This window comes from Myodes glareolus, chromosome 4, assembly GCF_982192425.1.
Source record: "Myodes glareolus chromosome 4, mMyoGla1.1, whole genome shotgun sequence".
NCBI lineage: Eukaryota > Metazoa > Chordata > Mammalia > Rodentia > Cricetidae > Myodes > Myodes glareolus.
The window spans coordinates 87,447,928-87,463,861 of record NC_142029.1 but is presented as its reverse complement, the minus strand read 5'-3'; positions in this window follow the sequence as shown (position 1 = coordinate 87,463,861).

Here is a 15,934-nt window from a genome sequence, read left to right as displayed (position 1 = left end):
TAATTTTGAGTATTCTTTAAAATCATTTTAGTAAAATTATGTTGCTTACAAGGTTTTGACTTTGCTTTTTTTGAATTTTAATAATTGCTGAGGAAAATGCCTTTGAATACATCTCTATTATTTTATTTATTTTCTTACTGTTAGTGGTTGGACAGTAACATATTATCTCAGTAGACATTGGCATTCAAGATATTCTGAGCTCTTATTAAGCAATTTCTCTTGAACACATCTCATGTGTTTGCACATATTATGCATACACACATATATGTGTGAGTAGATTATATATATATATGTTCTAACATTTGAACAATTTTATTTTCATAATATTGTATGTATGAGTGGTTTCCAATTGTTTCAGATCTGCTCATATTCTTGGTTTTAACAGTTTTACCAATTTTAACCTAGATTATATATAAAATATTATGTTATAATCTTCTTTTGCATTGTCCATAGAACAAACAATACTTAGAAGACTTTGTTTTATTTATTTATTTATTTTTAAGTCTACTTATTTATTTATTTATAAAAATTTCCACTTCCTCCCCTCCTCCCCATACCCTCCCATTCCCCCCACTCCCTCTCCTCCTTCCTCTCCAGTCCTAAGAGCAGTCAAGGTTTCCTGCCCTGTGGGAAGTTCAAGTTTCTCCCCTCTCCCTCCAGGTCTAGGAAGGTGAACATCCAAACAGACTAGGATCCCAAAAAGCCAGTACATGCTGACGAAACAAGACCCAGTGCCATTGTCAATGGCTTCTCAGTCAGCCCCCATGTCAGCCACATTCAGAGAATCTGGTTTGGTCACATGCTCGTTCAGTCCCAGTCCAGCTGGCCTTGGTGAGCTCTCATTCGATCAGTTCTCTTGTATCAGTGGGTGAACGCACCCCTCGCGGTCCTGATTTCCTTGTTCATGTTCTCCCTCCTTCTGCTCCTCATTTGGACCTTGGGGACTCAGTCCAGTGCTCCAATGTGGTTCTCCGTCTCTATCTCCATCCATTGTCGGATGAAGGTTCCCTCTGATCCTGCCTTCCTTGCTCACGTTCTCCCTCCTTCTGCTTCTCATTTGGACCTAGAAAGTTAAGTCCAGTGTTCCAATATGTGTATTTGTCTCTGTCTTCATCCATCGCCAGATGAAGGTTCTATGGTGATATGCAAAATATTCATCAGTATGGTTATGGGCCAAGGCCAGTTCAGGCACCCTCTCCTCTGTCCAGAGAACAATCTGGGGATCTCTCCTTGGGCCTGGGAACCCCTCCAGAGTCAAGTCTCTTGCAAACCCTAAAATGGCTCCTTTAGTTGAGATATATGCTTCCCTGCTCCCATATCCATCCTTCCTCCCCCCATCCCATTCCCCCAAGCCATCCCCAATCCTCCCCCTCTCCCTTCTCTCTAACCATCTCCCTTTACTTCCACACCCCACACCCCATGCACCCAAGTTTGCCTGGCAATCTTGTCTACTTCCAATGTCCAGGAGGATAACTATATGATTTTCTTCAGGTTCACCTTCTTATTTAGCTTCTCTAGGATCACGAATTATAGGCTCAAAGACCTTTAACTATGGCTAGAATCCACTTATGGGTGAGTACATACCATTTTCCTCTTTTTGGGTCTGGCTTACCTCACTCAGTAAAGCATTTTCTATTTCCATCCATTTGCATGCAAAATTCAAGATGTCATTGTTTTTTACCGCTGAGTAAAACTCTAATGTGTATATGTTCCACACCTTTTAACCATTCTTCTATTGAGGGACACCTAGGTTGTTTCCATGTTCTGGCTATTACAAATAGTGAAGCTATGAACATAGTTGAACAAATGCTTTTTTAGTATGATAGTGCCTCTCAGGTATATTCCCAAGAGTGGAATTGCAGGGTCCTGAGGGAAGTTGACTCCCAGTTTCCTGAGAAACCGCCACACTGATTTCCACAGTGGCTGTACAAGTTTGCATTCCCACCAACAATCGATGAGTGTTCCCCTCACTCCACATCCTCTCCAGCATAGGCTCTCATTGGTGTTTTTGACTTTAGCTATTCTGACAGGTGTAAGATGGTATCTCAAAGTGGTTTTGATTTGCATTTCCCTGATCGCTAAGGAGGTTGAGCATGACCTTAAGTGTCTTCTGGCCATTCGAAGTTCATCTGTTGTGAATTCTCTGTTCAGTTCAGTACCCCATCTTTTAATTTGGGTTAATTAGAGTTTTAGTGTCTAGTTTCTTGAGTTCTTTGTATATTTTGGAGATCAGACCTTTGTCTGATGAGGGGTTGGTGAAGATCTTTTCCCAGTCCGAAGGTAGCCTTTTTGTCTTACAGACAGTGTCCTTTGCTTTACAGAAGCTTCTCAGTTTCAGTAGGTTCCATTTATTCATTGATTCTCTTATTGTCTGTGCTACTGGGGTTCTACTTAGGAAGTGGTCTCCTGTGCCTATATCTTGTAGACTACTTCCCACTTTCTCTCCTATCAGGTTCAAAGTGATCAGATTAATGTTGATGTCTTTAATCCATTTTGACTTGAGTTTGTGCATAGTGATAGATATGGATCTACTTTCATTCTTCTACAGGTTGACATCCAGTTATGCCAGCACCATTTGTTAAAGATGCTTTCCTTCTTCCATTGTATACTTTTAGCTCCCTTGTCGAAAATCAGATGTTCATAGGTTTGTGGGTTAATATCCGGGTCTTCTATTCGATTCCATAGGTCGACTTCTCTGTTCTTATGCCAATACCAAGCTCTTTTCAATACTGTTGTTGCTCTGTAATAGAGTTTGAAGTCAGGGATGGTAATGCCTCCAGAAGTTCTTTTATTGTATAAGATTGTTTTGGCAGAGGAACAAGCAGGAGATGTTGGAGGGGAAACAGTGGCCAGGGTGCCAAAATGAATAATAATACAACAGAAAAGAACACAGAATCTCAACCAGGTTAGGTCAGGTTATATATTTCTGTGAATGATTTTCTTAATAATTGATAAGGAGGATCCAGACCACTGTGTGCTGTGTCAATCCTAGGCAGGTGGTCTCTGGTTGTATAAGAAACTAAGGATGTGCCAGAGTCTGAGCCTGCAAATGAGCCAGAAAACACTATGTTCTCTGTCTGACTTCCTTCAGTGAGACAATGTGACACAGCCTCCGTAGGGAAATGGACTCTAATCTCTCTTCTAAACTGCTCATGTTTATGGTATTTTCATCACAGGAAGTGCAAGAAACATAGAAGAGTGTATAGGGAAGACACATTGATTTGAAAGAATTTGATTTGTACTCAACACATTCTGGATAAAGAAGTGGTACATCCATCCATGTATGTCTCTCTTAGGGTACTCATTGTTGTCTTGGTTCTTTCTCTGGGATTGTGAATAGTAGGCTGGCTTTCTTTGCTTTATGTCTAAAAGTGGAAAAAGACAATATATCCTGAGTAAATTGGGAGAGGGTAGAATCAGAATGGAGAGGAAGGGAGGGGAGGAGAGAAAAATGTATAGCTCAATAAAATCAATTAAAAAATTAAAAATAGAAAAAAATGCCAAAAAGTGCATGTGCTTCCTTATAACTTAGTGTCCTGTCCTTTATATTACCAGGAAGGATTTCTCTGGGTAACCCCAGCTGTCCTGGAACTTGTTCCATAGCTCAGGCTAGGCTGGATATAAGAGATCAACATGCCCCTTTTCCTGGGTGATGGGATTAAAGTCATTCATCACTATTCCTGAGTGTGTTCTCTCCTTTTTTTCTCAAGAGAAATGTCCCTGGACTTTCCTCTGCAATTTCCTAGCAAAAAACTCCTAAGAATGCCCTTCCTCTGGATTCATAATACTTCCAACTTTAGTTCAGGGCTTTCCGTGACAAATCTAGAATGTTGCCTTAACCCATCCTACAGTAGAAGGCACTAGGATTACTAAAGTGTATAGTGATCTGGATGACAGGTTCTGCAACCCACCTGTGCTGAATGTATCAGGGAAGTTAACATTTGGATTTTTGACCATGATTTTGGTAGCCCTAGACATGAGATTGCAACTCTCTCAGTGATCTGCAGGAGTTGATGTCAGGGTACACGCTCAATGCTCTGGAAATTGTTTCAATGAACCATAACCTAGCAGAATGCTTTTCTTCTTTGTCCCTACTAACACTGAGTTACCTCACTAGACTCTGCTCTGATCTACTGCTTACTTCCTTTGTGTGAGAACTCCTTTCTGCATGGGGACCATGAAGATCTCCTCCCTCCTAGCATCTCTTGTAGGGGAATACATGATTGCCACCAAGGAGTCATCTAGAAAAGGGCAAACGTGATCAGAAAGGACATGTGTATACCTAACACCTAGTGCTAGAATGTTGTGCTGAAATCCTCCATAAGAAGATGGAATTCATAGTCCTTTCAAAGACACACAGGTCATCTCTTTGCCAAGGCTGAGCACATGAAATTCCTCATACAACTGTTCCTGGACCTCTGTCCTACTGATAAACCATTGATCTACATTCCTAGTCATCACTCAGTGGGTCACTTTTGAATTGTCAGAAAGATTTTTGTCAACTTCTTTCAGGGATTAAGTAAACACGGGTTAGACTGGGTGCTCAACTGTATCTCTGTGACACAAAGGCACATAGGCATGAAAGACCCAAGGCAAAGACACAGCAGCTGTCAGCCCTAGGGTGATCCATTTTTCTCTGAGGACATGGGGATTCTCATCTGAATTGTTGTTCTATGTGTTGCTTGGAGGACTAACTTAAAGGGGAGTTGAGAAGGATGCAAGACAGCACTGAGAGTGGCAGGGACTCAAACTCTACCTCTCACAGTCCATTGGATTCTGTGAAGTGTTCCTGTCTAAGAAAAGTATCATCCCAGAAGGAGGAAGAACAGCAGAGCCTGAGTTCTCTGTTGGACCTGAGGCTTTCCTCCTCAGAGGCAGAACAAGAAGTGAGAAGATTGATGGAGGAGATCTCTGTGCTTCTCCACAAGGGGTGTACACCCTGGAAGGGGCTTCTTCTCACAGGTAAGGATACACTCTCTGAGTTTGTGGAGAGGGTAACTCAGAGGCAGGTCAGAGTCTCATAAAAAGAAAAGGGTTTTGAGAGGAGACTCATGTTTCTGGTTGCAGTTATGGTACAGAATGTACAGTGAGGGACAGAGGCTCAGCACAGTGAAGCTCTCAGGAGAGAGGAAATGATGGGGGTATGAGAAAAGCCTCAAACACTCCATATTAACTGTGAAGTCCATCGGCTGTAATGTTGTGAAGACAGTTCTTCCACACCCATGTCAGCATGACCTCCAAATAGAAGTTAAACTGGGGAGGGCTAGCAAGATGTCTTAGTGTAGGAGGATACGATAAACTGAAGTCAGTCCTCAGCTCCCACACAGTAGATGGAGAGAACAGACTCCTGCAGGATCTATTCTGCCCTCCACATAGGTGTTGTGGCATACACCCGCACATGCACACTCTGGTACAGGTGCTCCACACAGATTTGTGGAATATCTACATATGTACACACGGAGACACCAGCTTCACAAATACACACATATATTTACATAAGTAAATCTAAAGTTATTTATTTCACAGTTGAATATAATTATTGTCATAACCGCCAAACCCTGGAACTATAAAAAGAAATTCATGGAGACACATTCCTCTTTTGCTCCTTCCCTTTTTCCTTTATTCATTTGTGCCTGAGTCTTTTCAGGGCACTAAACCTACCAATAAATTCTAACTACCCTTGGCCTTACAAATCCCTGGTTCTAAATGGGCGATGGTGTCTAAAGCCTTTAATCCCAGCACTTAGGAGGCAGACACAGGTGATCTCTGTGAATTCAATTATTCCTTAGTCTACAGAGTAAGTTTCAGGACAAGCAAGGTTACATAGAGAAATCCTGTCTAAAAAAGCCCAAACTAAAACCAAAACCAAAACAAAAACAAAATGAACTAAGAAACAAAAAGTTCTGGTTCTAGTTTACCTGATGCCAGTTTATCCAAAAGATGAAGTCATGGCTTTACTAGAATCACAAAGAAAACAGAGTTAAAAAACAGAAAGAGAGGACACTCCAGGGCTTGATTTCAGAGAGGCATTGCTCCTCACATCAAATACTCTATGTGAAGAGATATATGGGACAGTGACAGGGGTGACCAGGCAGGCACGTAGGCAGAGAATTTCTAAGAGAGTTTACTGACACTCTTAGACACTCTGAACCAATGGAAGTCATGTTGCTCTTGTCTACAAAGGAAGATGGAGACACCCGTAGTTACACACCAAATCTAATGATGATCACTCCTGGTTAATTGGTGATTTTTCTCAATTCCCTTCTAGCTTCCATTTTAAGCTTCTGGCACATATCTATTATTGCCCATGAGATCACTAGGTCACTGCCACACCAAGTGGTTGAATGAAGGAGAAAACGTCCTTTTGCTTGTCCACAATCTGCCAGAGTTTGTTATAGCCTTTGCATAGTTCAAAGGGCTAACAAATATGACACAAGTAATTGCAGTATATACACTGCACAACAATTTAAGTGCACCAGGGCCTGTACACAGTAGTAGAGAGACAGTTTAAAGCAATGGATCCCTGCTGATAGAAAATGTCACCCAGAAAGACACAGGAATCTATACGCTACGAACCAATAATAGAAGTGGAAAAATTACATTAACAACATCTATGTACCTCCATGTGCACGGTAAGTGATTCATTGTTACTGTGTGAGCTAGGTGAGGTTCATTTCACCAGACACATAAAGAAGTTTGAATCTCTGTGTGTGGGTGTGGGTGTGTGCATGCCTACCTTTCCTATGCATTGTTTTCTATGTTGTGGTTTTAGCATTTACTGCAGGACACATATGTTGTAAAACAATGGCAAATAAATTAGAATCCTCCATTTGATGTCATCTTGTACACAAGTGGATGCATGGTATGTACCTCATCCAAGGATATTAACCTGTATCTAGACTCTAGGGATTCATACTAGGAATGTTTCCTTGAGAAAGACCTGGATGAAATAAATATGTAAAAGATGGGATCCTTATTGAGCTGTGAGTAAGAGTGTGACCTGTCTCCAGATCTCTAACCCAGACTCAACTCCAGGTATTCATGAAAAACACTTTATAAGTGTTGGATTTTGACCTCCTGATGGCAGGGAACAGTGATCATTAGCTATAAGTCTTGTGATGTGTGCAAACAGACAGTACACTGTCATGAGAGCCTTGATTAATCTACATCTCTTGGCCATCTTCTCAGAAGGGGAACATAACTCAACCAGTGTCCAGCTCATTAACTAACTGTCCTGTTGGAAATATGAGATTTCTTTCACATGAAAGTCATTGTCCCCAAGGAGAGGGACCAAGGAAACAGATTCTCCTAATAAGTGCTTGTCCTTTGGGTTCAACTCAAGGAATTCTCTTTTGCAGTCAAGTGGCTACAAGCTATGTTGATCTGACAGCTTCCAAGACATGAGCTGCAGTTTACCAGCGATGTCACTAGGACACAATGAACTTCAGAAAAGGATTTGTTTGAACCAGGAATTTACCTAGCAGCCTGATTCCATTCATGTTTTTTTCAGGCCTGGAAATCATGGTCACAGTGTTCTCAGACCTATTGACTGCTTAATGTGTCTGCTACACTGCCAGGAGACCATGTTCTGTTTCCCACTTCATGTGTTTCCTTTGGAAAATTCATAGTATCCAAGGGAAATCAACTAGACAGCAGTCCAAGACCTCTCAGAAAGACTAAGGAGCACAGGGGAAAACCCACCACAAAACTTAGCAACAGAGGAAGCGGGAGCATTGTCCTGAAAATCTTGCACAGGATGAAGATGCTCACAGTGGTTTTCCAGGAATCAAGTCCCTTTCTCCTAAACACCCAAGACGTGAAAGTCATGATACATCCTGGGACTTTAATCTCTGTCAGAACTCAGTCTGACAGTGACTCCAGTGAGAACAGGTTTGTTCTTTTCCACAAACATCACTCACAAGTCCCTTTGGAGTCTCTTCCATGTTTTCAGAGTATTGTAAACACGGGGCAGACTGGATGCTCAGCTGGATTGGTAGTGCAGATTTTCCCTTTTTGGTGCTGATTAACCTAGGCCAGGACATGGCAGAGTGCAGTTCCATGGTCAACAGCTATTATCTTTTGTCAGTGGATGGTCATTGTCCTTGATTCTCACTTTGTGTTCTAGAGGACAGGACAAAAACATAAAGAAAGAATGGAATAGGAACATGAGGCAGGACTGAAACCAGAGGTGCTGATCAGTTTTTTAAACATAGACCCACTTACAGCCCATGGGACTCTGGGAGGTGCTCCTTCCTGGGGAGAGGTCCAGCTCGTATGAGGGAAGAAAAGCAGAGATTAGAAGGTGTTGTGAATCAGAAGATCCTGAGAGGGATGACAGATCAACATACTCAGACAATGGAGGCCCACTCTGTACTCCTATGCAAAGACTGTATCATAACTCAGGGACTTCCACTCACAGATGAGGAGAGCAGGATTTAACAGTGCATGAAAGGAGAGGACTGACATACTGTCTGTAGTCTCCTGAGTGGTACAAGAACATGAGATGAGTCTCAGTGTTTGTAGGAAAAAAGATCTAGAGTGGGGGAGAGGCTCAGCATTAGGATGCTTTTATTGAATGTTAAACAGTAAGGGTGGGGGATACATTATTCTTGCATGAAGTTAGTAAGCATGGCCACAATATTTTGAAGACTGGTGCTCTCAACATGATGGCCAACATAAAAATCAAGTTGGTGTGGATCATTGACTTTTATAAAATAGATATAGGTATTTTCTTTGTTGGCTGATAATCTGAGACCAGTGAAGAGAAGTCCTTTGACATTCACTTAAGTACTGTGTCCTGAACTCACCAACACATTCTAGACTAGCCCTTACACTACTCACAAACATGTATAATATGTAAACATGTGTGAAAAATCAAAGAAATGGAATGATCCAATATTGTACTCCTAACTCTGTGAGTTTCTTAAATAAATACATGGTCATACAGGATTTTTGAGACATCATTAATTCATCTCCACACATGTAGGAATTTTTTCTAGGCATTATTTTTAAAAAAAAAATGAAATCAACTCATGGATCTTATGATGTCCCAGTTTGGATGGACTTGAAATTAAGAAAGTTATAATGTGAACACAGATGAAATTAGCTGCAACCTCAAGAATAGCAGAAAAATAAAAACAAAAATCAGAGAGGAAAGACTCAGAGTCTATAGGGGAAGAAGTTGGGCAGGCATCACCCCAATTCCAATCAATTGCAAATGTGAGCAGGGATCTGATGGCATCAAGCAGGGACACTGTTGATGGTTGAAGAGAGAGTCATCTACTGCACATAGCAAGTGTGGGGACAATGAGAACATAAAGACATGTGCTGTCCTCCATCAAGTAAGACATGGAGATGCTCACCCACAAATCTAGGCTGAGCAACAGACACAGTTGCAAAAGACACAGGGCCTCGTCTTAGTTAAGTACAAACGTTATTTAAATGGATCTCTTTCTTTCCTTCTAGCTTCTCTTTGGAAGTGTGGGTGCCTTGGTACCTCTTTTTACCCACTATTGAATCATTTTCACCCAGTGTTGCTGAAGGGAGAAGTGTTCTTCTCCTTGTTCATAATCACCCAGAGAATATTGTAGGCTTTGTCTGCTTCAAAGGAATGACTATGTTCAAGAACATTGTGGTTGTCCAGTATACACTAGGCAGGAAATCAACTGTGTGGGGACCTGCATATGGTGGCAGAGAGACATTGTACAGTGATGGATCCCTGCTGTTTCATGATGTTACTCAGAAAAGCCACGGATTACACACCCTACGACTTCTGAGGGCAGATATGAGACGTGAAGAAGCACAGGTGCAACTCCAGATCCACAGTAAGTGATTCTCTGTGATTGTTCAGTGTTGGGTGGGGTTAGACACACCATACTGTCATGGCCGGTCTAGTCTTTCTTCCTTTAGCATGATGTCTCCATGTGAAGGTTTGAGCATTTAATGCAGGATACACTGTGAGAGACAAATGGCCATAGATCAGTTTTCATCTTCTGACTCCACCTGCACCAAAGAAGTCCTAGATGGAAAGTAAACCAACCTAAGATGTCAGAGTCAGTCCAGTCTCCTGGGGCTCTAGACCAGGGAGCCCTGAATCCTGTCATATTTCCAAGGATATACTAAAATGATGTAGGGGAGCATTTTTCCAGCGCTCTACTCATACCTCCTCTCAAAACTATACTTCCTATTGGCTTGGTCTTTATGTTTGTTAAACCTGCTCTCTTACATCACACAGGATTCCTAGCCCAAGGCTAGGAACTGCCTAAATTGGTCTAAATCCTTTTGTATCAACCCCAATGTAAAAAATATACTATAGTGTTGCCCACAGACCAGTCTGGTGATAGCATTTTCAACTGAGGACTTGTTTTGAAAAACGACCATAGCTTGTGTCGAGCTGACATAAAACCTGCCAGCCCAGTTCCCAAGACCTTTAAAGATCTATGCCTGCCTTGAAGATCAGACTGCTCCCACCATCACACAGGTCCATAACGAAGACTTGACAGAATGAATCCATCTGCTCAAATTAGAGGTCAGAATCTTTTCACCAAGCACAATGATCCCTATATGATGGCTTTTTTCTCTTTTCACTTCCAGGCTCCGTTTCACTGCTATGTAATGCTCTCACTTCTTCCCGACTCAAGATCCAATCAGTGCCTCTGTATGCTGCTAAAGGGGGAGGTGTACTTCTACAAGTTCATAACCTTTCAGAAGATGCAAAAGCCTTCTCCTGGTACACATCAATATCTAGGACCCAGTTTCACAAAATTGTAGAGTACAGCAGAGCCAGGAATTCCATCACCTGGGAACCTGCACACAGAAGACAAGGGATGGTGTAAGAAAATGGATCTCTGATGCTCCAAGGTGTCACTGAGGAAGATGCAGAAATCTACACACTATCAGTTTTAAACAAAGATTCCATAATTGAAAGTGCACATGTGAAATTTTATGTGAAGTGTAAGTGACTTTTTACGGTCTCCAACTTCTGGGTGTGGCTTATCCTACTTCATTTACCAAACTGTCAGGATTAGGCTGTTCCTGCTCTCTCCCCCACTGCATTGTGCTCTCCACTAGGGTTTGGGCCCTCACCACAGGACATATATTGAATAGACAAATAGAAATAAATCAGAACCCCTCACCTCTGTTTACCTGCAGAGAGGAGGAACTGTTCTGGGTAAACTTAACCTCAGGATATCAGCTACAGCCCAGATACTTGGAGCTCTCATCATGCACATATCCCAGAAAGACTCCATGGGAGTCAGGCAGGCCCTGGCTGATGAAGTCATGGGGTCCTCACAGAGAGCACCATAAATCCCTGATTCTAAAACTTTGCCCCAGATTGGATACAGTATGACATTGGGGAGGTTTTTTTTTTTCTTTTGTAACTCTTTGTTCAGATTTTCTGTCAGAGGCAACTAGGCAACCCTGAATAGAAAACTGCCCTGGCTGGATCCAATGTGATATTGAGTACCATTTTGTAAGTGTTTATTTATGTTTGTTAGATTTCATGTCAGAACTGACAGGGAACAAGACTTTACTTACTGCTCAAGTCATGAGACTGATTGTCCCATAGAGTGTAGAATCAATTGTGTACTGCCATGACAGTTGAAGTTACGTAGGTCTCCTGTGTATCTCCTTCACCTGAGGCTCAGTGCGCATTTGTCTGTGCCATTATCCTATTGTTCTGATGGGCTTATGACATTTCACAGAAAGGTCAAGGCAGCAAGATAAGAAACAGAAATCACCTACTCCAGATTCTCCCCTCTCCGGATGGGTCCAGAATAGGGAATTTTCTTCTGCAAGTAAATAGAACAGATGGTGCTGATGTCAGCAAGTCCTTATAGTACTTGAAGATTCTATGTAAGTGGGCAACAGAGGAAATCATCAATTGTCCTACCCCAGTTAGGATTCCTACAAACCACAGCAATGACCAAAATGGCAAGATATCTCTAAATACACCAGAGCATCAGTTATCTCTTGGAAGTAACCAAAAACTGTCTAATTGGCTGTCAGGTTGCTCAAAAGTAGGATAATCATGACTACTACTGAACTGCAAACAATTGTACATGGATAGTGATTTATGGATCTTAAAGGATATCTATAATGGCCAGTTTCATAAAAAAGTTTAATTTCTATGTTCATTCTAAATGCACATCCTAATTCCCACAGAAAAGTATAGCTCTAGCCTTACATTAAGATGCTTATTTTTGCAAAAACTGAGGCTACCAAAGAAATCCAAAACTAATCCAAATGCAGTGAACAATAGATGCTTGGTGGTATGTATAGGAATGTCTCCCATAGATTCACATGTTTAAAAGTTTGGCCCATAAGGAGATGAACTACTAAGAGATGGGAACTTGTTTAGGCCTGATTGGAGGAAGTTTGTCCCTATGGAGATTGGCTTTGAAGTCTCATATTGTCAAACTACTCTCACGGTGGCACACAGTCTCATTCTGCTGCCTGAGATTCTAGATGTGGAACTCCAAGCACCTTCTCCAGAAGCATGGTTGCCTGCAAGTAACCATGATTTTTTTGACATAATACTAATAGATTAAACTTTTGAAATGGTAAGCAATCCCTGATTAACTGCTTTCCTTAATAAGAGTTACTATGATCTCGGTGTCTATTCACAATAATAAAATCCTAACTATGATAGACACTGTGGGGTGTCCAGTCCTACATGATTTATCTATAACATAAGCCCCTTGTTAGATATTCAGAACACATCTCAGAAGAGGACTGAAAATACTGTAAGTGGCAGAAGACCTTCTGTTCACTGTAAAATTGTGTCTTTTTTTATGTTACAGGGAAGCTACACCCAAGAAAATTAAACCATAGCACTGCATAAATAGGCATGAAAAATGACAGCACCAATTGACATGCCAGAACACATGAAAAAAATCTCAAGAGTCTCTACTCCTACATAAATATCTCCAGGTAATTAATGAGTTCTGGGAGAGGGAAAATCAGTGTTCTCCAGGGATGAGACAATGATAAGAACTCTAGTCCTACATGGTCTACCATAAACATATATTCACATGAAGAACTCTAAGTGGACACATAATATTGTATTTATATATTTATTGATTTAAACATAGCTCTATATATGTAATGATAATAATTATTTAAAAATCCATGTAGTTGAGAGGGAGTCAAACTACTAAGAGGAGGCAGAGTGGGATAGGGTGGGGTGAAAAGGATAGAATGTGAACACAATATCAATGTAGAAAATTCTAAAAAGTACTTTTAAAACTTTTAAAAATAAGAGTGAACCTATGAGAGAACTGGATAGAGTGAGAGAATGAAAAATAGCTATCAAGAGAGTGATCATGGAGGGTAGTTCTTCTAAGAACATTCTCCATTTCTGGGCAACATCCTGGAGCTGACTTCTGATTCACATAATAAAGGGAATCTCTGATCATTTATAATCTTTCAGCCATGGTGGGTGTTTCACATTACATGATGTAGTTCAGTGTAGTGCAAGTGACAAGGAGCATGGAGGATCAAGGTCCTGTAAACTATGAGTAGTCAGGTTTCAGCATAGACAGCTTCTACACTCTGTCCTAGAGTGATCTACAGGAAATGTGGCCTGAAATTAGGGTAATGGAATCTGGCCTAAAGCTACAGGCCTGTGTGTCCTAACACAGATGGCCAGGCATTAACAGTGTGTAAGAGGAAGGGAAATCAGAAAATAGCTGTGGTTTGTTGAAGAAGAGCTTAGCAGGGGGCTCAGTTTGTGTTGACAGAGGACAGAGAAGAGCAACTGAACAGCAGAGAGCTCTTGGAAAGCAAGAAATGTTAACGGGGGTGGGGGATGTCAGATTGTTCCCTACTCAAAGTTAATCACCATTGGTCATTATATTTTGATGACTAAAGTTTCCAACTATGACGTGGTGTTTCTCCAAATAAAAATCCAAACATGGTTGGCCAAAAAGATGGCTTACTGGGGAAAGACAATTAATTGCTACTGAGGCTGACATGCTGAGTTATTCCCGATATCCAATATGGTTCAGTGATAGATCCAACTCCGTCATGTCTTCTAACTTCCATAATTGCACAGAAGGATTTTCCCAAGCACTGAACGATAAAATGAGAAAGGAGGGCTGGGGAGATTGCTCAGAGATTAAATGCATTTGTTGCCCTTCCAGAGAACCTGCGTTCAGTTCCCAGAACAAATGTTAGGTGGCTTCATAACCAATCCTCTGTAACTCCAGATCCAAGGCATTCCAGAGAGTCCTGTGTGGTCAGAAGCCTCCTGCACACAGGTTTTACAGAACCACATGTATGTATAAAATAAAATAAATCTTATAAAGATAAAATGAGAGATGGCCCAAGGATTCTAGAGGTAGCAAATAGTGAATGCATCCCCCACCCACAAAATGCTCTTAATCGTGAGCAAACCTGAAATCAGATAAGTTGAAACATTAGAAGCTTGAGAATACAATTCCATACAGGGTGATTGACATTTTCATAAGCACTAATTAAAAGGATGTCATGTCACATTGTTTCTCTTTACTAAATTCTGTAGAACTACCAGGCACCCACACTGAAGCTAGGGATCAGCAAACTGGCTTAGGACATAGTCCCAAAGTTCTACGGAATGCAAGGGATCAAGATTCCTCTTTTCTCTTTAACCTCAGTTATTTACTTTTTTTAAAAAAAAATACATGAATTGTTGTTGTTCTTGAGTGTTTTTCCTACATATTTGTCTGTGTACCACCTGCATGCAATGCATGCCATGTCCAGTAGAAGCACTGGGTTCCTGAAAATTGGAGTTAATATTATGGTGAGCCACTTTGTTGGTGTTGGAAATTGAACTCATGTCCTCTGAAAGAGAAGCCAGTGCTCTTAACCAAGGAACCTTCCATCCATCTCCTAGCCTTCCTTCCAAACTGCTGGTGTCATCTGCCTCTCATCTTACCATATTGTGCTCTTTATAGAAATAAACCTTGCCGTGACTAATCTTAGATTCTGGGTATTAGTAACAAAGTTTGCATATGAAATACGTTAGTAGCTCAAACCTGTAGCCAAAAAATCTGCCAAACACAACTGTCCCTTTCCCCCTAGCAAGTTCTTGGACTGCCGTCTACCAGTCAGGTCTGCTTCTGAAAACATTCGTCTGAAATATCTGGAGTGATGGCAGAGTGGTTAATGCACTGATTCCTATCATATAGGGCCAAAGTTCAGTTCCCATCACACACATGGCAGCTCATAATCATCTGTAACTCTAGATCCAGGAGATTCAATGTCCTCTTCTGACCTTTGTGGGCACAAGATTTGCTTGTGTTTATAGATATACATGCAGCAAAAAAAAATGGTGTGCACATAAAGAAAAACAGAAGAAAGAAAAATAACCATTGGTATTTCAGGAAACATCTATGCATGGTCCTTACCTGTCTGAGACAGGGCAATGCTGGCTACGTACAAAGCAATGATCCTGTTTGAGAGCTCCGTATCTCCCATGCTGTAAGTACACCTGCTTAATATTGTGACAAGGTGTGGTGGTTTGAATAGGTATGATTCCCACAAACTCATATTTTTAAATGCTTGGATAATGGGGCACAGTGATATTAGAAAGTGTGGCCTGTTGGAGCAGGCTATATGGATTTATATGATCAAACTAGGGCGAGTTTAGTACACTGTTTTTCCTGCTGCCTGCAGATCAAGATGTAGAACTCTCTGCTTCTTCTTCAACACCATGTTTGTCATGATGATAATGTGTTAAACTTCTGAAACAGTAAGCCAGACTTAATTAAATGTTTTCCTTAATGTAAATTTAATAAGAATTACCATGGTCATGGTGTCTCCTTACAGCAAGAGAAGCTCTAATAAAGATACAATAATGAAAGTTTGACTTCTTCCTTTCCAATTCGAATCCCTTGATCTCCTTATGTTTTCTTATTGCTACCGCTAAAACTTCAAGCACTATATTGAAGAG